Source organism: Silene latifolia, chromosome 5 (assembly GCF_048544455.1).
Source record: "Silene latifolia isolate original U9 population chromosome 5, ASM4854445v1, whole genome shotgun sequence".
NCBI lineage: Eukaryota > Viridiplantae > Streptophyta > Magnoliopsida > Caryophyllales > Caryophyllaceae > Silene > Silene latifolia.
The window spans coordinates 38,720,641-38,745,408 of NC_133530.1; the positions used below are offsets into that span (position 1 = coordinate 38,720,641).

Below are 24,768 nucleotides of genomic sequence, written 5' to 3' on the forward strand. Positions count from 1 at the left end.
CCGTAAATCACAGCCTCAAGCGCATCTAACTCGGCTTTGAAAAGGGGAGACTCACCATAACCATTGTCATCATCTAAAATGTCGTCTAAAACGAACCCAAGTAACAAATCATTGCTCGCCCTGGCCAAATCAGTCGATCGAGTAAAAATGTTACTCAATCGAGAGCTTTCCTCATGATAATCACTCGATCGAGTACATAAATCAACTCGATCGAGTACTTCCTCTAAGCAACTGTTCGATCGAGTGGAATTTTCTGCTCGATCGAACCTTTCTTCAGGTAGTTCACTCGATCGACCAACATAATCCATTCGATCGAGTGATTCTTGCTGATCCGTGCATAAATCTTCATTTGAAGCGTCACTAACTGATAGAACTTCGCAATCCGAGTCATCCCAGTCATCAGCATTAGGCAGCACGGGTTCTTTATGGGAAAAACCGCTCTCTGCGTAGGTAACGCAAGCTTCCTCTAGTTGCCTAATTTTCGACTCAGCAGCTAGCTGAGCTATGTCAGACTCGAGCTTATCAATTTGCGCACAAACCTGTCTATCATATTCTTGCCTTTTGAGTGCAAGTGCCTTCATCAAAGATTTCAGCTCCGCAATCTCTTCTTTCTATCTATCAGGAGGAGGAGCTTGTTGTTGCGGTGGCCAGATAAATGGAGGCTTTTGATAGCCTCGCTGATAGGGTGGATGTCACGGCATAACAACAGAAGGTTGACTAGCTCGTCTACACTGCTTGAATGCATAGACCTCGTCGTTCTCAGCTGGGCAAACAGCTGCATTATGCCCAGCAGCACCACATCTCCCGCAGTAAATCACCTGCTGCGCCATATAATGGAACATAGGTAACGGGTCAAAGGTACTCAAGCCTTCCCTTTGACGATATTTTACCTAGAACTGTCTAGGTAGGACCTGTAGGGCCTATCAAAACAACACTCAAGGAAAAAGATAAGAACTGCCTCAAGGAATAAATCCCTTGAGGCTAAAGACAGACAAAAGAAACAAGTAAATAAATAGTTGCCTCCCCGACAACGGCGCCAAAATTTGATACCGTCGTCAGGTACCAAAAATAAATACCTAAGTACTACAAACAGAAGTCAGCGGTAAGTAGGGTCGATCTCCACAGGGAGGCGGTCACTATCTACTTGTCTATTCGGTCTGTTTACGGTCACAAGATGGGGGGTTTGAAATGTTTTGACTACGCTAATAAGATAAAGTAAGAGAAAAGGGAATAAGTGAAATTAACAAGGAAGAGAGAGGGAACTAGGATTTCGGGTCATTAATGAACGTCAATTAATTGCGGTTAAGGTCTCAGATTAGTCGATGTGTCAGTCTAAGGGGCAACGAATATCTCCTTCCGGTCTCAATTCGCCCTAAAATGCTATTAGCTTAACTTCCGTCCTCACTAAAGCATCCTATTGCTCACTGCAGGTCTCACCCCTTCCAACCTTCCGGTCTAGGTCAAGGCTTACTATAGTTAAATAAGCTAATTGCGTCGACTCAACTAGCAGGATACAATTATAGCAGTGATTAACAACATAGACTAAAACAACAACGACACATCTATAAACCTAATTAGCAATTAACAACAGTCCATCGAATCACCTAAACCTAGCAGAGAAATTAGCTAGACATAATAAAGGTAAGAGCAAATGGTAAAAGAATAAACACTAAATAAAGAGAGGAAAAGAGAAAGGAGAATTATAGAGTAAAACCCGGAAAGCAGAGAACAGTAGAAAAGTAACAAGGAAAAAGTATTGTAAAGTAGTGTATGAGATAGGGAAGGGAGTTACAAATGATGTCCCTCTTCCTATTTATAAGAAAATAGAACTTTTATTTAACCTAATGACGGATTAAAGCTAAAAAGGCCCGAGCCCAATAGAAACCACTCGATCGAGCCCTTTTAAAGTACTCGATCGAGTAAAATAAAGCTCAAACCACTCGATCGAATAGAAAATCTACTCGATCGAGTAAACCCTAAAATGCAACTACTCGATCGAGTAGAAAAAGGACTCGATCGAACATAATTGTACTTGATCGAGTACTTTCCAGCGCACAATTCCTGCTTCGCGCACTGAACTTGAAACGGCTGCGATTTCTTCGTTACTTGGGCAAAAAGGACGATTCTGGTGGCGTTGGAAAGCTAAGAGGACAGAATTTCATCTCCAATTGGAATCACCTGAAAATAAGTTGTAGAACCCAAGATATGGCTCTTCAAAATAGGCACTAGAAATTTGAAGTTCTTCCTTTGCTCGCCTAGCTATCTTTCTTCTTTGCGCATCTCAAAATAGCTACATTCCCGCTCCAAATTCACTCTTCCTCCAAATTCATGCTAAACGGATGGTAAAAGGCTCGATTTCACTACTTTCTGGTCCGTTCCTGCAAATAGAACAAAACAAACCAAAGTAGCATATTCGGGGCATTTCGTAGCATAAAACTACGATAATAGCATAGAAATACGTGCATAAAAAGGCCAAAAAGGACTATATAAAATGCACGTATCAGTTGTATTGTGGTTATTGATTAATTATATTGCTGGTGATTGTGACGGTTGTTGGTTTATATAGTTGATTGTTGTTGTATAACTGTCTGTGATATTCGGGGCGCGTCCCTGGCTGAGTGTAGTTACTTGCGGGAGTGGCTTCACGCCCATGGTTCGCTTCCTGTGGAACCCGCCACAGGAGGGATGTGCAGATTAAGGAAACTTGGGTTTATCGCCCAGTTGTTGATGAGCGGGGATTTGGTGGGTACGGCTGTGATCCCCCACTGGCGGTGTAGAGTACTTGTTGCGATGGGTACTCTGGCAGGACTACACACTTTAGTGTGTAGTCAGTTGTGTGGAGATTGATTATGGAGACTGGGGATTGATGTGTTGACTGAGCTGTTTGGCATTCTGACCCCGTTATTTGTTTTAAAAACTGTGGTGATCCATTCGGGGATGGTGAGCAGTTATTGAGCAGGTATGATATGACACATATGGGATAGCTGGGACGAGTTATCACGTGGCTGTTAGAAGAGTCTTCCGCTGTGTCAGACGATGTCTTATAGTTGTGACAGTTTTGGCTAGTATACATTTTTGAGTACTTTGTGTAACACCCGCGAATTTCCCATTTTTAGCATTTATAATTTAATTAACCATTCTATAGTTTTATTTATATTTTAAATTATTTAAATTAATTAATTTCAATTTTGAACATAATTTTTATAAAAGTTACATTGTTATGAGCTTGTTTATATGGAGATATACTTTTTTAGTCAGACAGTAATAATAATAATAATAATAATAATAATAATAATAACAACAACAATAATAATAATAATAATAATAATAATAATAATAATAATAATAATAATAATAATATCCCGTCTTAAATTATAGTAGATTTAAGACGTATTTATGTCTAACAAAATACCGTCACATTTTCACATGTGAGACCCGTTTAATTCCGACCTATCTCACAACACGCCACTAAGAGCACCCACAATAGAGAGGATGTATCATCCTCTTAGCACTCTCTCTCCTATAAAAGGAGGTCCTCTCTATTGTGGAGATGTATAGAACATCCTCTTAGCAAGAGGATGTTCTCTACTTCCTCTACTTTTAGAGGAAGTATAGCATTGGCCCTTGTGCCAACTATCTAATAATATTTTTCCATGTGGATTATTCCCCTTTATTTTTTTCTTTTGTAAAAAGTTAAAATATGTACATAAATAGGTAGAGGATGGATTGGAGGATCCTCTCTATTGTGGACAAAAATATAATGAGGAGGATAAACATAGTGGAAATGGAGGTGGGTCATAGAGAAGGTAATATGTCAAAGAATGAGAGAGTGAAAGAACAAATAAGAGGATCATACCATCCTCTCTATTGCTCATGCTCTAACTATTTGTACCTAACTAAATTAATAATTCTTTTATTCACTCCTCCCACTCTCACAACAACCATCGACCAACCCCACACCTCCTTCTTCCTTTTCTTTTGGAAAACCAACAGCAATAACAGTGAACAAAAAGCCTTTGTACACCATTTTTCCTTCGACCTTTCAAAATCAGATCTCGTCTTCGTTTCTCGACCATTAGCTTCCTCTTCTCGTTCTCCTTCCTTGTATGTAAGAAAGAGCCAAGCTTTCCTCTTCTCCTATTCTGACCGTGCCCTTATATAGCTCGAAAATCTCGTGCTAACCGTTTTCTTTGTGTTTTAGGTGTGCCATTGGACAACCCGGAATAGTTTTGAGTCGGAAATGTATTCTTTGAAGAGCGGAAAGGTAACGGTGATGGGATTACTCGACATTATGATGAAATTTATATGTGTTTGTGTGTGGTGTTACTCTTTTATAATACAAAGTTTCCTTCTTGCTGAGTTTATGTGATGTTTGTTTGAGACGGTTTTATACGAGTTTTACTTATCTATTTTGAGAAAAGTTAGCACCTTTGGATTCATGGTGGAGTAGGTAAATGAATTGGGTAATTTATTTGGATGGATATTACATGTTTCATGCTTAAAATTTCGTCTTAAGACGGTTTCACAATAGCCTTTAGACCGTAAAGAATTCGCCAAATACGAAAACACTTTCGTACTAAAGTCATTGAAAATTTTGAAAATTGACCCAATCAAGTGTCTTTGTTCCATCTTTCCGTACTGTGAAAATTGACCCAATCAATTTTCCCAAGTGTTTTCATATTAAAGAAGTTTGGGACAATTGAATCATTATTATAATGATTCAGCCGTGTTTATCGGCTCGTTTGGTCGACTTATTGTTGTTTATTTGAGCCAATTTTCTTACTTCCGTCTCATGTGTATATACATGTATGAATTGGGTAATTGGTATGGATGAATCCCGTCTTATTTCATGTTTAAAAATCCGTCTTAAGACGGTCTCACATGGGTTGATATGCTGCATTCTTATGCTACTGCTTTGTCCAACATTTCCACTGCAGGGGCATGTTCCATGTTGTTTCTATAGCATTTTAATTTGTGAATTCATTCTTTTTGTCTCTTTTTATTAATCAACATGGAAATTGTCAAATGGGTTGGTTGGCTATATATGCCATGCACAATCTATACAATGGAATGGTGAGTGTTGTATGGCTATCAAGACATACGGCCGACATAATTTGTTGAAGTTTTATATTTTATTAATTAATATGCACTTTAATCCGTTCATCCTCATTTATTTATCGTATTTCAAATACGAGTGAATTAATCTACTTGTTTAATTAAATTGGGACGTGTCCATGTAAATTTATCATTTTTCTATGCCTTTTGCTTGACTGATATTTACGCCCTACTTGTGCTGTGCTGGCAAGTGCGGTTTTTGGTCACTTGTGCTGTTCTGGCAAGTGCGATTTTTGGTCACTTGTGCTGTTCTGGCAGGTGCGGTGTTTGGTCACTTGTGCTGTTCTAGCAAGTGCGGTGTTTGGTCACTTGTGCTGTTCTGACAAGTGCGATGTTTGATCACTTGTGCTGTTCTGGCAAGTGTGGTGTTTGGTCACTTGTGCTGTTCTGGCAAGTGCGGTGTTTGGTCACTTGTGCTGTTCTGACAAGTGCGATGTTTGCTCACTTGTGCTGTTCTGGCAAGTGCGGTGTTTGGTCACTTGTGCTGTTCTGGCAAGTGCGGTTTTTGATCACTTGTGTTGTTCTGGCAAGTGCGGTTTCGGTCACTTGTGCTGTTCTGGCAAGTGAGTTTTATCATTGTCGCCCAACCAGGGAAATTATATTTAAGGAGTAGTACGGTCTTGCTTAGTTATAGATATTGTCAATTGTTTGGATGTAAGTGTCTTGGTCCTATCGGATACAAGAGGTGAGATGCAAGCCTCCTAGTTGCGATATGATCGCCGGGATTGTTGTTCCCATCCGTTCTTATGGTGAGATGCAAGCCATAAGTATGAATGTGACATTAGTAGCCACGTCCCGTGCAATGTTTGTTAAGAGGTTTCAAAGTAATGGCTATGGTTCCACTCATATATTTTGTGTTGATTGATCTCTTATTTACCTACTTCATATGATTCAAGTTCTGATCTCATATCTATGTCATGTTTTTGTTGGAATTCGTGCTCGTGATTACTTACCGGTATCCGTACCCTTTCCTTTATCTCATTTGTTTGAATATGCCTAGACATGTTCAATTATTGTTCCATTGAATACCCTATTGTTATTCTGTCATTACTCCATCTTGCTTTCTCTTACTACGCTAGCATGAATGCCCCCATGTCTAGAATAATTCCAATGGTATACGTCTTGTTTAATACTTGGACCTGTTTGCTTGTTTACGTTCTTTGTTATGTTCATTTTGACATAATGTGGCTGGGAGAACTCTGAGTTACTCCCCACTGACCGTGGCGTTCATGTTTCATGAATGACAGGTATTAGTTGGTGCTTATTTGGGGTGAAGACATGTGTGAGCTAGCGAGCACCTTGGACTAGTAGTCGTTTCATTAGGATTGCTTAAACTCACCTTTTATTGTATCGTCATTCAAGGGATATATTTTCCCCTCATCTTTGACTATCACGTTTGTAAAAACTTAACTTTATTTCCGCATTCTTTAATTGTGTTTTAGATTTTAATGAACCCACGCTTTAAACTTTAAAAGTTACAAAATTTCCGCATTTACTTATTGTATTTTCTTAGCAAGTTTGAGGGGCTTCACAGTTGGTATCAGAGCCTATGTTGCTCCCGACACACACACGTGTACCCCAAACTTAAATTTGAACTTGACCTTGAATAATGAATGAGAGATGGGTAGACTTCAGGACCTAAGGTGGTAGTCTGTAGTGTGTTTGCTCTTTGTTAGGTTCTAACATGTTTGTTGATTGTCATTTAATAATTGTTGTGCCCTTGGATCAATGACCGTGAACTTACCAGTGTGGTGATCAAGATTTGGTGCCTATTGCTGAGGATTGAGGATTTGTTCAACTTTGAAGAATGCTTCTACTTCCTCGAAGATGTTTCTCATTCTTGGTGTACCTTGTCTTATTCCTTATTTCTTGTGTTTATCCTTCTTCTAAACTCTCTTCTATTTTACTTTGAAAGCTACTCTTGTACTCCTAACTTGTCCTTTGTTCCTTGCTTATCCTCCCTTAACGCCTTTTTGATGGTACTCTTTCTTTTGAGGAATGTTGACCTTGGTTGGAAAATTGGACTTTTGAGGAGATTGTTGCGTTTGACCCTTAAACCTGGTTTTGAGAGAATTTGATGTTGGAAAGACTTAGGTAGTGTGGTGAGACATACTTGATGATTCTTATACCTAGATCCTTGATAAAGTGAGTATATTTGATTGGTGGATTCTGTGTGTTAAGTGTGAGTTGCCTATGATACTAAGGTTATGGAACTTGGCCTTGCTGGTTATACTTGGAAGTTTGAGTTGAACTCGAGGTTAGCATAGTCGGTATATTTTTGTGAGTGTTGTGATGGTTACATAGGAACCATGTTAGGTGAGAGTTGTTGCTAGTTTTGGAATCTCACTTGAGTATCCACTTTGCGGTAATGAGGATTAGTAGCCAGAGTTCTTGAGATGTGATTATATGTTGGGATCGATAGATGTTGAGCTGAGATGAGTTAGATGTTTTGGGTGGTTACCTCGTGATTTGAAGAATGTCACCATCTATGCTTTAGATTTCGAGAGTATAACAAGATCTCTTTGGGATGATAGAATATGCAAAAGAATTTTTGAATTTGGATTTTGATTGAGGGTTGTACCATTTTGAGAAACCCGTGGTTGACACTAATTGAATATGAGTATAGCTTTGTTGGAACTTTGACCCTGATCTTGTGGAAGTCGTTTGTAGATGTTTGAGGTTTTGCAGTAGTGAGATCACACTTATAGTGGAATACCTTGTTTCATGGAATTGCTTAGGATGAAGTAACATGAGTGTTTTGAGGAAATCCTTGGAAGTGTTGTGATTATGAGTTTTGTTGTTAGGAAGTTTTCGGAACCGTTTAGGATGATGTTGTTGTTCGAGGTTTGAGTACCTGACGTTTCCTTGTTGTCTAATTCATCCTCTTCTTTGACCATAAACGTTACCATTCATACCTCTTTTCCTTGCTTCATCATACTCCTCCTTTAATTTTGATGTTGGTAACCTATAAAACCATATCTTTTACATACTTGTAAATGTAATTACAATTCTTACCCTATGAAATTCATCGTAGCTCTTTTGATTAGTTAAGTTTGAATCCTTTTTGCATACCGGTATCTATGATGTCTAAGTTACGTTTCTTCTGTCCAATTCCTAAACATTTCAAGCTACCATTTTTGATTCGTTGTTAAGAATCTATATTGCTTTACAAAACTTTACCTATTTTAAAGGTTTGAAAATAAAAATTTGATTTAGTTCCCTATTTGTTCCTTGAGTATAGACTTCTTTATCATGATTTTTGATTGCTAAACCCGATGTTACTTTTAATTTTGCTCAATTTCTAACTAACTTTGACCTATTTATGATTCCGTTGTCAAAGTTTAATGTTATATTTTCAAGAACTCGACTCCTTTTGAATGTAAAAGTGAATCTTTTAATTTTCATTTGGCTTTTGCAAAAGAAAATTTGAGTGGATTATAATTTTCATTTGGTTTTAACGTTGATGGGATGTTAGGACTCGTTATTAAAGGCGTCTAATAACTTGTTCTACGCTTGTCGGCGAATGATTTTATTTTGAACTTGTCTGTGACTTGGGAAAGTTAGCGCTCTTGTGTGCACGATAAGAGCAATGTCGTTCCATGAACGAGACTTATACCTTTGTAAACTCTTCATAAACGTTTTTGGAAGTATTTTTATTTCTGCAAATGATTTAGTATTTGACGTTTCCTTTGATTTGGAATGTGATGTTCTTGAATGCGCAACGAGAATATTTCCGTTCCTTTGACGAGAGATTTGTGTTGTTGGAAAATTTTACTTCAAACTTTTGAAGGAATTTTAATTTTTACAAGGACAAACCTTTTAATGATTTAGTTACCGATTTCAAAGAGTTGAGTTTTATATTTATAACCTTTTATTTTCTACTTTCAAGTTTCGAGGACGAAACTTTTTAAAAAGGTGGGGTGATTGTAACACCCGCGAATTTCCCATTTTTAGCATTTATAATTTAATTAACCATTCTATAGTTTTATTTATATTTTAAATTATTTAAATTAATTAATTTCAATTTTGAACATAATTTTTATAAAAGTTACATTGTTATGAGCTTGTTTATATGGAGATATACTTTTTCAGTCAGACAGTAATAATAATAATAATAATAATAATAATAATAATAATAATAATATTCCGTCTTAAATTATAGTAGATTTAAGACGTATATCTGTCTAACAAAATACCGTCACATTTTCACATGTGAGACCGGTTTAATTCCGACCTATCTCACAACCTAGGTAGCACAGACACTTCTCCTAATCAGCCGTCCCGTGTCCGACACCGTGTCGGACACCGACACTCCTCGGACACACGTCGAAACGTGTCGGACACCTATAAAGCCGTGTCTCACTTTCTATATTTATTCGGACACGTGTCCGACGCGTGTCCATGGTATTTCGGCCGTGTCCGACGCGTGTCCATGACATTTGGACATCATTTTGGGTGAATGATGTTCTTTAAGCGTGAAATGAGATGTCGAAAGAGATTGATTAAAAGATTCGTTTGGATAGTAAATGAAAATGAGTTATAATCAAGGCAAGTTTTAGCTTCACTTATTTAAATTTAATATCAAATACTTTTATAAAAATAAAATCGAACGTTTATAATTATAAAATATATATTTTATTAAATTTAAATAACGTGTCCCGTGTCCTAAATTTCAAGGGATGCCGTGTCACTTGTCCGTGTCGTGTCCGTGTCCCGTGTCCGTGTCCGTTTTGGTGCTACCTAGCTCACAACACGCCACTAACTATTTGTACCTAACAAAATTAATAATTCTTTTATTCACTCCTCCCACTCTCACAACAACCATCGACCAACCCCACACCTCCTTCTTCCTTTTCTTTTGGAAAACCAACAGCAATAACAGTGAACAAAAAGCCTTTGTACACCATTTTTCCTTCGACCTTTCAAAATCAGATCTCGTCTTCGTTTCTCGACCAAATTCGCTAATTCTCGCTCCATTAGCTTCCTCTTCTCGTTCTCCTTCCTTGTATGTAATAAAGAGCCAAGCTTTCCTCTTCTACTATTCTGACCGTGCCCTTATATGGCTCGAAAATCTCGTGCTAACCGTTTTCTTTGTGTTTTAGGTGTGCCATTGGACAACCCGGAATAGTTTTGAGTCGGAAATGTATTCTTTGAAGAGCGGAAAGGTAACGGTGATTACTAGACATTATGATGAAATTTATATGTGTTTGTGTGTGGTGTTACTCTTTTATAATACAAAGTTTCCTTCTTGCTGAGTTTATGTGATGTTTGTTTGAGACGGTTTTATACGAGTTTTACTTATCTATTTTGAGAAAAGTTAGCACCTTTGGATTCATGGTGGAGTAGGTAAATGCATTGGGTAGTTTATTTGGATGGATATTACATGTTTCATACTTAAAATTTCGTCTTAAGACGGTTTCACAATAGCCTTTAGACCGTAAAGAATTCGCCAAATACGAAAACACTTCCGTATTAAAGTCATTGAAAATTTTGAAAATTGACCCAATCAAGTGTCCTTGTTCCATCTTTCCGTACTGTGAAAATTGACCCAATCAATTTTCCCAAGTGTTTTCGTATTAAAGAAGTTTTGGACAATTGAATCATTATTATAATGATTCAGCCGTGTTTATCAGCTCGTTTGGTCGACTTATTGTTGTTTATTTGAGCCAATTTTCTTGCTTCCGTCTCATGTGTATATACATGTATGAATTGGGTAATTAGTATGGATGAATCCCGTCTTATTTCATGTTTAAAAATCCGTCTTAAGACGGTCTCACATGGGTTGATATGCTGCGTTCTTATGCTACTGCTTTGTCCAACATTTCCACTGCAGGGGCATGTTCCATGTTGTTTCTATAGCATTTTAATTTGTGAATTCATTCTTTTTGTCTCCTTTGATTAATCAACATGGAAATTGTCAAATGGGTTGGTTGGCTATATATGCCATGCACAATCTATACAATGGAATGGTGAGTGTTGTATGGCTATCAAGACATACGGCCGACATAATTTGTGGAAGTTTTATATTTTATTAATTAATATGCAATTTAATCCGTTCATCCTCATTTATTTATCGTATTTCAAATACGAGTGAATTAATCTAATTGTTTAATTAAATTGGGACGTGTCCATGTAAATTTATCATTTTTCTATGCCTTTTGCTTGACTGATATTTACGCCCTACTTGTGCTGTGCTGGCAAGTGCGGTTTTTGGTCACTTGTGTTGTTCTGGCAAGTGCTGTGTTTGATCACTTGTGCTGTTCTGGCAAGTGCGGTGTTTGGTCACTTATGCTGTTCTGGCAAGTGCGATGTTTGATCACTTGTGCTGTTCTGGCAAGTGCGGTGTTTGGTCACTTGTGCTGTTCTGGCAAGTGCGGTTTTTGGTCACTTGTGCTGTTCTGGCAAGTGCGGTTTCGGTCACTTGTGCTGTTCTGGCAAGTGAGTTTTATCATTGTCGCCCAACCAGGGAAATTATATTTAAGGAGTAGTACGGTCTTGCTTAGTTATAGATATTGTCAATTGTTTGGATGTAAGTGTCTTGGTCTTATCGGATACTAGAGGTGAGATGCAAGCCTCCTAGTTGCGATATGATCACCGGGATTGTTGTTCGCATCCGTTCTTATGGTGAGATGCAAGCCATAAATATGAATGTGACATTAGTAGCCACGTCCCGTGCAATGTTTGTTAAGAGGTTTCAAAGTAATGGCTATGGTTGTAACACCCCCTCATACCAAGGTGCCTTACCAGGACCACCCTACCATGAGAGTGCGTTACCATCTCGGTTGCCCGAGGTTAGTACATATCAAAAGCGTCTGAACTGAGCACATTTATTAAAGTAATGTAAATTGCAAAGTTTACAATATCCAAAACCAAATACTGTCTAACGAAATACAACTTCAAAGTCTTAATAATAAAAGAAACTCGCTAAGACTCAGACGGTGATGCTATGACTCATGGTGGAAAATCTCCCAAGATAATTCCCAAGCTCTCACTAGCAAAACCTGTCAAGCCTGCTCACCATCCCCGAATGGATCACCGCAGATTCCACAAACAACAACGGGGTCAGTATTATGCAACAAACAAGACAAACAAATGCAATACTCATCTGATCATCATCAACTCCCAATCACCCAAGCTCACATAGTAACCGACTACACACTAAAGTGTGTAGCCCTGCCAGATTACCCATCGCAACAGGTAATCCTCGCCGCCAGTGGGTGACCGCAGCCGATCCCACCTAGTCCAGCTCCTCAACGAGCGACAACGATCCCTGTCCCTTAATGTGCACATCCCCTCCCGTGGCGGGTTCCACGGAGGGCGAACTAGGGTGTGAAGCCACTCCCGCAAGTGACTCCACCACAAACACAAACACATGACATTACTTGTCATCTCAATCCCCTCACACCAACACTTGTCACAACAATCTCCGTACTATGATGATCGGCGAGACAACGATAATTACAACAACATGTCATGTAAAGCATAGCAAATCGAGTAGGAAACCCTACCTTAGCAATCACAAAGAGATGCAAGCACGGACAATCAAAAACGCTCCTCTACGAAGTCTTCTCCTATACAATGATCATACAACACAATTACACTTTGTACAATTCCCAACATCCCCTTCCCATATAAATGTACGAAGAACCCAAAAAGATGCAATAATTACAAAGATATAACTTACCAACAATGCAACAAGAACTTATACGCAAGAATCACCGCAACTATCCACACAAATATGCTACGAAATGCTCAATGAAAGGATTAGGGAATGATTTGGGTATGATTAGGGTAACGTAGAAATGATAATGCTGTGAAAAGTGATATTAGAAACTGACGCGGAAATATAAAATACCCTAATCACTCCTTAATCAAACCGTCGAAATATAACTTCGCCAAACCGGACACTCGGTCGAGTAAGTGCATACTCGGCCGAGTGTCCAATACTCGGTCGAGTATTCACTATACTCGGCCGAGTATTCCTCGCGAACCAAAATAACACGCACTCGCAGCACTACTCGGCCGAGTAGGCTCTACTCGGTCGAGTAGGCTCCAAAGAAAATCCGTAGTGTTACAATCTTTCCCCCTAAAAAGAACTTCGTCCCGAAGTTCACACTCTACTACAAGCAAGCACAACACCACGACACAAGACTCTAACAATCACATGAGACAACTCCAAGGAACTATACAAGCATCACCACAAGTTACCCCAAACGCATCTCCCGACTCGAACCAAACAAAGCAGAAGAAACAACAAAACACCATCGCGACCATCTCCTACCCCCCTAAAAGACTACGGTTACGTCCCCGTAACCAAACATACCTGATCAAAAAGGTTAGGAAAACGGTCTCGCATAGCTTCCCCGGGTTCCCATGTGGCTTCCTCCACATTATGATTAGACCAAAGGACCTTGAGTAAGACCGTCTCCCCATTCCGGGTCTTACGAACCTTGCGATCAAGAATCTCCTTAGGAATCTCGGCATAGGACAAGGATTCATCAAGTTCGATGTTCTCCATCTCGAGGATGTGCGACGGATCACTCACATATTTCCGGAGTTGAGACACATGAAAAACATTGTGCACTCTATCCAAAGCTGGTGGTAAAGCTAACCTGTAGGCTACCTCGCCAACACGGTCCAGAATTTCATAAGGACCTATAAACTTTTGGCTTAGCTTACCCTTTTTCCCAAACCTCATAACACCTCGCATAGGTGACACTTTCAAAAGCACCTTGTCACCTACCGCGAACTCAATGTCTCTGCGGTGTAAGTCGGCGTAGCTCTTCTGACGATCTTGAGCTGCTCTCATCTTTTGGCGAATCAACTGGATTTGCTCAACCATATCTTGAACCAATTGTGGTCCCAAAACCACTGTCTCGGAACTATCATCCCAACAAACTGGACTTCGGCATTTACGGCCATACAAAGCTTCAAAAGGTGCCATCCCAATGCTTGTATGATAACTATTATTGTATGAAAACTCGATCAAATCAAGTCTGTCTTCCCAACTGCCTCCAAAGTCCATAACACATGCCCTTAGCATGTCTTCTAAGGTCTTGATGGTCCGTTACTTCGACCATCGGTTGCTTGGATGAAAAGTCAGTACTCATCTCCAGCGTTGTACCCATCAACTCTTGCAGTTCTTGCCAAAATTTTGATATGAACCTCGCATCACGATCAGAGACAATATCTTTCGGAATACCATGTAACCGAACCACATGCTTTCTGTAACCCAGTGCCAGCTGCATCTTAGACCAAGTATCCTTCATGGGGATGAAATGGGCTGATTTGGTTAACCGATCCACAATCACCCAAATCATGTTGTTACTTTGTTGTGACCTAGGTAACCCCACAATAAAGTCCATGGAGATCGACTCCCACTTCCACTCGGGCAATCTTGTTAGAGACTGAATCTTACCTTGAGGTCTCCTTTGTTCACCTTTGACCCTACGGCGGGTCAAACATCTAGCCACAAACTCAGCTACATCTCTCTTTATGTTCGGCCACCAAAAAGTCTTCTTAAGGTCTCTGTAAAGCTTGTCACCACCGGGTGAATCGAATAAGGAGTGCAATGAGCCTCGACAAGATCATTCTCTTTAACTCGCATCGTCGGAACACACCATCTCCCATCAAAACGAACACTCCCATCTGGATGTATAGAGAACCTGGAAGCTGCTCCACTCTCTACCTTTGACTTCCACTCCTGGATCTTAGGATCAAGCTCTTGCTTACCTTTGATGTTTTCATACAACTCTGGCTCGATCGTTAAATCCCCGATGGTATTCCCCTCTCGAATCATAAAGATCCCCAATCTAGACATCTCATCTCTCAACTTCAGCAAGGACATAGATGTACATAGCGAATGAACGCTCTTCCTACTCAAAGCATCTGCGACAACATTAGCTTTACCCTCGTGATAGATAATCTCCATATCATAATCTCCAATCAGCTCCATCCACCGCCTCTGTCGCATTTTAAGCTCCTTCTGAGTGTAGATATACTTTAGACTCTTATGATCAGAGAACACCTTAAAAGTTGCGCCGTAAAGGTAGTGCCTCCAAATCTTACGAGCGAACACAACTGCACCCAGCTCCAAATCATGAGTAGGGTAGTTCTCCTCATATTGCTTCAGCTGCCTCGAAGCATAAGCTATTACTCTCCTTCCCTGCATCAAGACACAACCAAGACCGTTCTTTGAAGCGTCGGTATAGACCTCAAAGTTCTCACAACCCTCTGGCAAGGCTAGGATAGGAGCTGTGGTCAAGCGTTCTTTTAAGGTCTGAAACGCCGTTTCACAACTCTCATCCCAAACAAATCTGACTTCTTTCCTCATCAAGGATGTCATAGGCCGTGCTATGGTAGAGAAATCCTTCACAAATCTCCGGTAGTAGCCGGCAAGGCCTAAGAAACTCCGAATCTCAGCAACATTCTTCGGCGATTCCCACTTGGTAACGGCCTCAATCTTACTAGGATCCACAGATACCCCCTTCTTGGATATTACATGGCCTAGAAAAGCCACTTCCTCTAACCAAAACTCACACTTGGATAACTTGGCATAGAGCTGATTTTCTCTCAAAGTCTGCAAAACTATCCTCAAGTGCTCTTCGTGCTCTTCCTTAGTCTTGGAATAGACTAGGATATCGTCGATGAAAACCACCACAAACCTATCCAAAAACGGTGTGAAGATCCGGTTCATCAAATCCATAAAAGCTGCTGGCGCATTGGTCAACCCAAAAGGCATCACTACATACTCGTAGTGACCATAACGAGATCGGAACGCTGTTTTAGGAATGTCTTCGTCCGCTATCCTCAGTTGATGATACCCCGACCTCAGATCAATCTTAGAGAATACACCCGGCTCCACTTAGGCGATCGAACAAATCATCAATCCTCGGCAACGGATACTTATTCTTCATCAGAACCCGATTGAGCTCTCTGTAATCAATGCACAGTCTCATACTCCCATCTTTCTTCTTTACAAAAAGAACTGGAGCTCCCCACGGTGACACGCTAGGCCTGATATAACCCTTGTCTAACAACTCATGTATCTGCTTCTTCAACTCAGCCAACTCTTTAGGTGCCATACGATAAGGTGCTTTAGATATAGGACCCGTTCCCGGCTTAAGCTCCACGCTGAAATCAACATCCCTCTTGGGAGGCAACCTCGGTATTTCCTCAGGAAAGACATCTTCAAATTCTTTCACCACGGATATCTCAGAAGTTGTCGGCGGCTCTACTCGGTGATCTCTCACATGACAAAGAATTAAGGGACACTTCTTCCTTAAACATGACTTTAAAGTCATAACCGCTATAAACCTACACTTAGGCTTTACCACAAACCCTCTATAGGACACCTTAACACCCTTGGGACCCTTTAAAGACACTCTCTTTTGTCTACAATCTATCCTGGCATCATACCTACCTAGCCAATCCATCCCGACAATCACTTCAAACCCATCCTTAGGAAACTCTAACGGGTTTCTTGGTAAATCTACCCTCCAATCACCATAGATATACCCTTATATAACTTGAGACACGACACAGACTCCCCCGAAGGTATGAACACATCATCTTTTACAACCTCAAACTTGCCCAAACCCATAGACACAACATGACTTTTAGACACAAAAGAATGTGTAGCCCCTAATCAAACAAAACAAAGGACAAGTACATTATTAACAAGAAAGGTACCGGAACTACATGAGCATCATCTTGTGCTTCCCTTGTCCATCATGAAGAGCTTTCCACTATTCTTCCTGTCCTCCACCCTGAAATCAAGCATTGGAGGTACTAGGCTTAGCTGCCGAATCCTGGGTGACACTGTTATTCTGGCGCTGGTAAGATCCACCACCACCACGGTTGTAACCGCCCTGGTTACCCTGTCCACCTCTGTTGCCCCATGAACCTCCCGGTCGGTTACTAGCAAAACTCTGAGTCGGCCCCTGAGAGAAATTTCCTGATCGAGCTCCTGAACCATTGCCGGGCTTGTAGCTCGTGCATTCCCGCCTTTTGTGGCCTATACCACCACAGTTGAAACACGTAAGGTTGGTGTTGTCACTCACAGCCCGACCTCCATTCTTTCCCCAACCACGAGAACCTCCAGAGAAACCAGCTCCACTAAAGAAAGCCTTGGAATGATTGAAATTCCCTTTCTTGTTGGTTGGCTGATTGTTGTTCCCGCTATCAGCCTTCCTCTTTTCTGTAGCAGTCCTCTCCTCGATCTCCCTTGAGAGATCCACCATTCTCTCAGCTTGACCCGCTCTCAGATACACTTCCTTGAGGTCAGTAGCAACCCCAGCCGGCATACGACTCACGATCTTAGCAGACAAACCCCTCTCAAATCGGAGAGCCAAACCTCTTTGTCCGAGCTGTAAATCTTCCACATAACGAGATAGCTCCATAAACCGATGATAGTAATCAGTGACTGTCATCTCCTCAGACATAGTGAAAGATTCAAAGTCGGATCTCATCTTGTGTCGGATATGCTCCGGCACAAACTGCTCTCTCATAGCACTCTTCAACCCAGACCACGGAATAGCCCCTTCCTCCTGGTAGTAAGCTCTAGCATCATCCTTGACGTTCTGCCACCAAACTGCAGCTTCTCCCCTTAGGTAGTACACTACCTGCTCAACAATCATATCCTCGGGGCACTTAACCATTTCCATGAGAGCTTCAATCTCACGGTGCCACTTCTCGGCGACTTTGGTTCACCTACCCCGTCATATGTGGGAGGGTGGAAACGAGCAATGTTGATGCTAAGCTGGGTTGCATCCATCGTCTTCTCGTTTCCTTTTCCCACATTTTTGAGAGCTTCAAGGAGAGCCTCTTGCTTCTCAATCATGCGAGCAACCTCATCAAGAGACATCTCTGAAGCTTGGATCTGCGCGGGAGTTCTTTTGGGCGGCATTTTGAGCTGATAAGAAAGAAAGAAACGTAAACACATGCTCAAAATTTAACACCCTTCCGCCATAAGAACACTCGGCCGAGTGTACATCATACTCGGTCGAGTAAAGATAACTCGGTCGAGTACCTTCCCAGATACTCGGTCGAGTATCGACTCCAGAGACAAACGCCAAAACACCAAAAAGAACACTCGGTCGAGTGTAACAACACTCGGCCGAGTGGCCTATACTCGGTCGAGTATACTCTCATACTCGGCCGAGTATTCCTCGGCAGAACCAAAATAACACGCACTCAGAGCACTACTCGGCCGAGTAGTCTCTACTCGGTCGAGTAGGCCCCAAAGAAAATCCGTAGTGTTACAATGGTTCCCCTCATATATTTTGTGTTGATTGATCTCTTATTTACCTACTTCATATGATTCGAGTTCTGATCTCATATCTATGTCATGTTTTCGTTGGAATTCGTGCTCGTGATTACTTACTGGTATCCGTACCCTTTCCTTTATCTCATTTGTTTGAATATGCCTAGACATGTTCAATTATTGTTCCATTGAATACCCTATTGTTATTCTGTCATTACTCCATCTTGCTTTCTCTTACTACGCTAGCATGAATGCCCCCATGTCTAGTATAATTCCAATGGTATACGTCTTGTTTAATACTTGGACCTGTTTGCTTGTTTAAGTTCTTTGTTATGTTCATTTTGACATAATGTGGCTGGGAGAACCCTGAGTTACTCCCCACTGACCGTGGCGTTCATGTTTCATGAATGACAGGTATTAGTTGGTGCTTATTTGGGGTGAAGACATGTGTGAGCTAGCGAGCACCTTGGACTAGTAGTCGTTTCATTAGGATTGCTTAAACTCACCTTTTATTGTATCGTCATTCAAGGGATACATTTTCCCCTCATCTTTGACTATCACGTTTGTAAAAACTTAACTTTATTTCCGCATTCTTTAATTGTGTTTTAGATTTTAATGAACCCACGCTTTAAACTTTAAAAGTTACAAAATTTCCGCATTTACTTATTGTATTTTCTTAGCAAGTTTGCGGGGGTTCACACTTTGTATTTCCGTTAACAGTTTTGGGTTTTGAACATGTAGTCACTTAAACCGTATTTTACCTTTAAATTATCTTTCTTCATTGTCTTATGATTATCATTGTCTCGGGTAACTGAGATGGTGACATTCTTGTACCTAAGTGGTCCTGGTAAGGCACTTGGAGTATGGGGGTGTCACAGTTGTGTTCTTCAAGTGTGGGTGTGTAATACTCCACTGAACCAAAGATGTTATTCGGGTGGGATAACTCCCTTAAAGAGGTCCATTGATAGGCTTTAAATCTGACTAGTGCTTAATGTGATTGAAAGTACAACTCATATAAAGAAAGTGCACTTTCTTTTCTAGTTATCCATGCAAAAGAACCGTAATACCCCCATTTATTCAGGAGCCTTTAGCTAGACATCCCAAGTAAATGAGAGCGTTACCATCTCGATTTCCCGAGATAGTGAATAACAAAGTACAACAAACCAAAGTACTTTAAATTAAAACTTTAGTGAATACATGTTTATTACAATTTAACTAACTAAAACTTAATATAAAATAATTACAACTCGCAGTGGAAATAAATAAAGTGATATAATTGTTCTATGTGATCTAGACTTCAACTATGGTCCAAGTCGAGCTCTCATCCGAATGCTCCCGAGTCAGCTAATCTATAGTACCTGTCAAATCTGTTCCCCATAAAATGGTTTATCGCAGGTGTTCACGAATACACAGTCAACCGCGAGGTTGAGTAGGAATAAATACTAACAACAAAAAGCATACGATAACAATCCAATTTCCTTGTTACATTGCACAACCCCCTGACAACGTGCTCCTTCCTTTTACTTAGCACATCTCCCTTAACAACGTGCTCATATTACTTTGGTACCCCTTCCTTAACAACGTACGACCAATATGTAATAGTACCCCTTCCTGACAACGTACATATTACCAACACCCAATGTACAAACTCCCTCAACAACGTACAACTGACTGTCACACAGCTTTTCACAATAATCACGTTCACAATCAACGATAACAATTCAAATCACCTCATCCCAATTTAACCAACACAAATCAATATAATTCACCCTTCCAACAATTACGATATCATCAATCAACATATGCAATATAATTCTACCTTCCAACAATTACAATAATATCAACCAAAACAATACAATATAATCAATTCCACATCAACCTATCCATCCATTATATACCAAACATTATCGAATTAAAAGTTGAGTATGATTTATCCCTACCTGACAAGCGATTCCAATTATGCAGCTTAAGCAATTTAAATAATTAAAGCAATCCGACCCGATTATAATTCTTCACAACCGTCACCTAATCAAAATATTATAATTCAATTATTTACTTGTTATTATAATTTATAATATTAATTATTTAATTATATTTTAATTATAGTAATTATTCCCGTTTAAATTATTAATACGTAAAAACCCGTTTATTAAAATCAAGACCCGATTACTTATTAATACCCGAGTAAACCCGTCTTAAAACTAAATAAACCAAAAACCCAAATCCCATGAATCCCCGTGAATACCCAAAACACAAATCTCGTCGAAACCGTGTTCAACACCCCCACCAAAACCCGTCCCTCACGACTTCCCTAACCACCATCAGCCCCGACCAATCCTACCACCTCCTAGCCCACACCACGAAGAACACCATCGACCAAAACCACCAGCCAAACCGCCACCAGTAGCCCCCAAACACACGCCCTAACTAACCACTTCGCAACATCCACAATAACCACCTTCATGCAACACCCAACTCAACCCCTCACACCCCATCACACACGACACCCCACCATCTATGGCCACCACCTTCATCAGCACTGACTCACGGTGGTTCCATAGGTGGTCCCCTCGTCCCGTCAACAACATTACACAGGCCACGACAGACAGTTTAAGACGGTCACACACAAACACCCTCATCACCCCTATTTCTCGCGTTTTTCGGCCACCACCACCACAAACCACCACCTGCCACCATACCAACACCACCACCATGACCGACCACCTACCCCCATCACAACCCCACCTTACCCAGGTCACGTCTCGGTCAATAGGCTGTTCAATTACCCCCTACAACCACCCACGACCTAAACCCGCAACTCCCTGACCAGCCACCTTTAACCGCCCTGAAAACCACCCCATCGCGGTTAACGACGGTCAAATAAGGTCAGGTCAGAATCTCGGCAGTCCAAGGTTGCTCTAGGTTCAAATTACGAGTCCTATGGTCGCTCCTAAGGTGATGAACGGTGGTTGTATATTACTATGTCTACAAGCTTTAAAAGAAAATAAATTAAGTTTAAAACGGTTTTTACCTTTTATTGTTTAATTGCACTTCCGTCTCTAAAAGCTCCTTATTCTTCTTTGTGAATTGTGAATTATATTTTCTGATTTATCATGGTATTTATAGTCTAAGATTAGAGAGTATGTGAGGCCAATTAGGAAACTATTTTAATTACCTTATTCGAATTATTTTTAGGAATTGCCATGATTATAATTACCATTATATTATTATTATTATTATTATTATTACTACTACTATTATTACTATTACTATTATTATTATTATTATTATTATTATTATTATTATTATTATTATTATTATTATTATTATTATTATTATTATTATTATTATTATTATTATTATTATTATTATTATTATTATTATTATTATTATTATTATTATTATTATTATTATTATTATTATTATTATTATTATTATTATTATTATTATTATTATTATTAGTATTATTATTATTGATGGGGCATATTCTGTACCCGCTGACCGAGTCAACATATTGAGCAAGGTCAAAGATATCCACAGCAAGTCAACTTATTAGACACCTAACAAGCGCGACTGTCGGCTGTCACACTGGGTCTCGGCTAGGCAACTAGCCAGCCGGGAGACATAACCGCGTACTCACATCCAGTCCCCTCGGCATGGAGTCAACCAGGCCAGCCGGCCTGCCATGGGTCCCTCGGCCGAGGGTAGAATAGTCTTTCCACCTGCTAGCCACTTGGCCACTACGTGACAAAAGGTGAAAGTCTATAAATACTCCTCAATCCTCATTGAGAAAACGATCCACAATTCATCCTAAAACTCACTATTAATCTGGTATAAACTCCTTTATCTCTCAACAATATACTTTGCCAAGTAACACACAACTTAATCTCTTTAAGTTTACTGACTTGAGCGTCGGAGTGAGTACGCTCGGTACCAAGCCGAGCCCTCAGTTTGTTCATCTTAAACAGGAAAGAGCGAAAGGAAGAGTCAAGCAAAGACATCATTCAACAAGCTTACGTGGTCACAAATCCTGCTCCAGAATTACACCCGGAACAATTGGCGCCGTCTGTGGGAAAGCCATACTAAAAGCTGGTCACCTACCTTACAAAAAAAAAACAACCAAAAACCATTCAAAGAGCTAAGAGGATGTCGAAACAACAAGAAATAATTGTGAGTGACGAAACCGCATTCTACCAGGATGACACTTTCCCTAATTCTGAGATCGGGCAGTCCCCCACCGGCCGAGTGATTGAGCCGGTGAAGTACGGGATGCCAAGAGAGCCAGAAACGCCGATGCCGACCGGCCAAGTCACTGTCATGGGACATGTGGTCGATGCGGCCAAATTGAAGCTATTCCTGGACCTGATGGGTGGTACGCCGGTTACTCCTGTCACGACGACAGGGGCGGCAGCGCCTCCACAGGTGACCAGGGCCCACAAAGTAACTCCGAACAACTTGACCAGAGTAATACAAGGAGCTGGGTATGCAAGGACACCGGCGGAGCCCGTGGTGCCGTGTGGCGACCAAAGTCCTTCCCCCACTCGCGGGAGGACAGCGTCGCCGCGGCAACAACGAGGCCACCCCCGAAGAAATGAAGAAAGAAGTCCGACTCTCCAAAGTCGGACAACAAGAAGCCCTTCCCGCCACGGGGAGAGAAGCCGGACTAGGGTTGCGAGGAGCCGATCGCCGCGTGTCATTCGGCACGTGGTCAGACAGCCCCTCAGTGCCTATGTCCTCGAAGTCCCAGTGCCGACTAAACTAAAGCTGCCGCCCCTATCATACAAAGGGGATAGCGGCCCAACCGACCATGCCGAGGCTTTCGAGTCGTACATGTCGGTATGGGAGCAACCCGATGAGGTGTGGTGCCGAGTCTTCCCAACGACCCTCCACGGCATGGCTCAGAGTTGGTACAAAGGGCTGCCTAATGGTTCGGTATACTGCTATGCCGACCTAAGAGACAACTTCATAGCCCAGTACGCCTGCAACAAGAGAAGGGCCGTGGAAACCTCGGATCTCCTAACTATCCGACAGGGGGAGGACGAGTCCCTTCGAAGCTATGTGAAGAGGTTCGATGCTAAGGTTCAGCAGATTCATGAGCTGAACACCGAACTGGCGGCCTTCGCACTGATGAAAGGCCTGCCGAAAGGCGAGTTTAAAAATGAGCTCATCAAGTGCGAGGACCTCAACCTCGACACCGCCAGAAAGATGGCCGATCGAGCCGTAAAGGTGGAGGACTATCACAAGACCTGGGTGGGCCACAGCGAAGCTGGGTACCCAGAGAGGAGGAGCCGCCGGGACAATGTAGACGAAGGACGCCATGACATGAATAGGTCACGGCCTGAAAGATTCAATAGGAAACAGAACTCGGCGGGCGCCGGGGGGAGTTCAGGACCATACACCCAGAAGCGGTACAGCGGTCTCACCCCCCTGGTCAAATCACCGGCCGAGGTCTTTGCCCTAAGTAAGAATGAAGGGCAGAAGTGGGCCAGGTCCCCCAAGGCGAGGGGGGACGGCGACACTAGCCAGTTTTGTGACTACCACGGCCAAACCGGCCATAAGACCGACAACTGTCGGCATTTTAGGAACGCTATCGAGGAGCTAATCCGAAAAGGGGCCCTCAACAAGTATGTAGCTGGAGGCCCGGAAACAAGCTCCGACGGGGCGAACAGAAAATCGGTATTCCAGAGGATGGGAGTGATCCAGGTTGTAACCGGAGGAAACGAGAACGGTGGGTCAGCTAACGAGCACAAACGGCACCTGAATGAGCTATACCAAGCCATCAACTTTGTGCCCAAAACAGCGATCCCCGCTTCCACCGTCCCCGATATAACCATCGGAAAGAAGGACTACGAAGGAGTCATCGCTCCGCATAGCGACCCACTCGTAGTCCACTTAGACATAGCCAACCACTTGGTCAAAAGGTGCCTGATTGACACAGGCGCTTACACAAACATCATGTTCAGGGAGTGCTTTCTCAATCTCGGTCTGAAGATTGAAGACCTGAGCCCCTGCACCAACCCGCTATACTGACTTCTCCCGGGCCGGCCTGTACCCCAGGGTCAATCGATCACGTGATGTTTGGCCAAGCCAATGCGGCCAAGAATGTTTTATCCGATTTCGTGGTCATTGATGGTTAGTCTGCCTACAACGTTCTCATAGGCCGAGTCACCTTGAGCGAGGCCGATGCAGTGATGTCCATCCGGGCCCTGACATTGATGTATGTCTCGGACCGGGGGGAAGCGCAAAAGCTCGTCTCAAAGGACGAAAGAGACGAAATTGTCAATATCCAAGTATCTGCCAGAGGGTGCAACATGCAATCCCTCAAAGTGGCGAAAAAATCAGAGAAAGGGAAGAGCCCATCCTTACAACAGGAGGGTGATCCGATGAGC

General features: G+C 41.6%; 2 long non-coding RNA genes and 2 other non-coding genes across 5 annotated transcripts; all 4 read left to right on the forward strand.

Annotated features, from left to right (window-relative positions):
- The first annotated feature begins 3,937 nt into the window (after nt 1-3,937).
- Nucleotides 3,938-6,692, forward strand: LOC141656069 (uncharacterized). The gene is made up of 3 exons (XR_012548319.1): nt 3,938-4,104; nt 4,202-4,264; nt 6,363-6,692. It is a non-coding gene; the product is annotated as an uncharacterized LOC141656069 (long non-coding RNA).
- LOC141658351 (U11 spliceosomal RNA) lies at nt 5,023-5,154 on the forward strand. The gene has a single exon (XR_012549242.1). It is a non-coding gene; the product is annotated as a U11 spliceosomal RNA (small nuclear RNA).
- A 3,240-nt stretch (nt 6,693-9,932) lies between the features above and the next one.
- On the forward strand, nt 9,933-19,086 carry LOC141656070 (uncharacterized). 2 transcript variants are annotated; one of them, XR_012548320.1, is made up of 3 exons: nt 9,933-10,124; nt 10,218-10,280; nt 18,794-19,086. It is a non-coding gene; the product is annotated as an uncharacterized LOC141656070 (long non-coding RNA). The 2 variants fall into 2 exon arrangements; XR_012548321.1 differs by having other exon boundaries at nt 9,933-10,120.
- On the forward strand, nt 11,034-11,160 carry LOC141658353 (U11 spliceosomal RNA). Its single transcript, XR_012549244.1, has one exon. It is a non-coding gene; the product is annotated as a U11 spliceosomal RNA (small nuclear RNA).
- Nucleotides 19,087-24,768: the final 5,682 nt, after the last annotated feature.